At 48.2% G+C, this 1562-nt stretch overlaps 1 protein-coding gene across 1 annotated transcript in view; it reads right to left on the minus strand.

Annotated features, from left to right (window-relative positions):
• Window positions 1–1562, minus strand: part of LOC106893741 (wiskott-Aldrich syndrome protein family member 2-like) — a 42266-nt gene that overhangs the window by 11180 nt on the left and 29524 nt on the right.

Genomic DNA, 1562 nt, shown 5'->3' on the forward strand with positions numbered 1-1562 from the left:
TGATCCCAAGGGTCTCTTCCAACCCAGACCATTCTATGATTCTATGATTCTATGATTAGGAGAGGGTTCTTCACTGTGAGGGTGGTGGAGCACTGGAACAGGTTGCCCAGGGAGGTGGTTGAGGCCCCATCCCTGGAGATATTCAAGGAGAGGCTCGATGAGGCCCTGGGCAACCTGGTCTAGTTGGGGGTGTCCCTGCTGACTGCGGGGGGGTCGGACTAGATGGCCTTTGGAGGTCCCTTCTGGCCTGGGCAATTCTATGATTCTATGATTTCCCCAGCACAGTGGGACCTGCCTTCAGGTGGGACCTTATCAACCACCACAACAGGATGAGCAAAACAGAACCTTAAAGCAAAATTTGGAAAAAAATAAATAGTCTTTTTTACTCAAAGCAGGTCCAGCTGCATTGCCTTGCTCTGCCCAATTCTTTGGCTAGAATTTGCCCGGATGCTCCCGGGTTTGTTTATTGCTACCACAGGGCAAAACGGCACAAGTATCTATTTTAGTGAACAAGAAAACACCAAAATATGTTTCTCAACATTTGATTCTAGGCAAAAAAACCCCCAGTGTTTATAAGAGCGTGTTTTGGCCAGCTTGGATGTGAAGGACTCCCAGTTACACTGGGTATCAGCAGCAGCAAAAAAAGAAGAGCTACTCAAAGTTGCCAAAAAAAAAAAAGCAGCTTGAGAATAAAACATCAAAAAGAACCCAAGAACCAGCGATGCCATTAAAAGCAAGTATCCAGAGCTGAAACAGCACTGAAGGAAGAGCCCACTCTCTTGGGCTTTACAATGAGCTCATTTCACTGGGGGGGTGACAAACCCACCCCATCCCTGGGGGCTCTGGCCCTCCAATTTCAATATCCAGGAACACTCTTAACATGAGAAATCAAGAGGAGCAAGAAACTGATGCTGTTGTGCCGCTCGGTTCCTCTGCTAGAAACCCAACCCGTCCTCCTATTAAACTAAAAGCAAGTTTTATTTTTAGCTGGAGACTGTGATTTAAAGAGAGATTTTTTTTTTTTCTCTTATATGAAAGGAAGCTGCAAGGAGGGAGCGGTGCATTGTGGGGGCTTCGCTCCGCTTCCAGCCTCGCCGGTGTCAAAAGTTAAATGAATTCCCAAACCAGAAGCGCTAAAGAGAGATCTGGAGCTTGAAATCTTTGGATGGGGCCAGCCCCCGCTTCAACTTGAGGGTGTCAAGAGCTGGAACAAAGCAAAATGGCACAATACCACCCAGATGCCACCCCAAACCTCAGTGGAGGGCTGCCCAGAAGCTAAGGGGCATCGCCACGGGGTTGGGAGCCAAAGCTCTCGACACCTCCGTGCCCACAAGAGCAGACTCACTACCGACGCTGTTCCTGCCACCTTGTTCTCAGGGCGTAGAGCTCCCTGATTTATTTAGCAAATTTAAAAAAAAAAAAAAGAAAAAAAAAATCAGCAGACGGATTTACTTGGGAGAATCTGATTAGTGGCGGTATCGATCCGCGTGGCGCAGCAGACCTGGAGAAGCTGCAGAGCAGGGTGAACTGCATTATAATCGACAACGCCCCCCCCCCTTTTC

The sequence above is a fragment of the Calidris pugnax genome, unplaced genomic scaffold (genome assembly GCF_001431845.1).
Source record: "Calidris pugnax isolate Ruff unplaced genomic scaffold, ASM143184v1 scaffold230, whole genome shotgun sequence".
In the NCBI taxonomy this organism is placed as follows: Eukaryota; Metazoa; Chordata; class Aves; order Charadriiformes; family Scolopacidae; genus Calidris; species Calidris pugnax.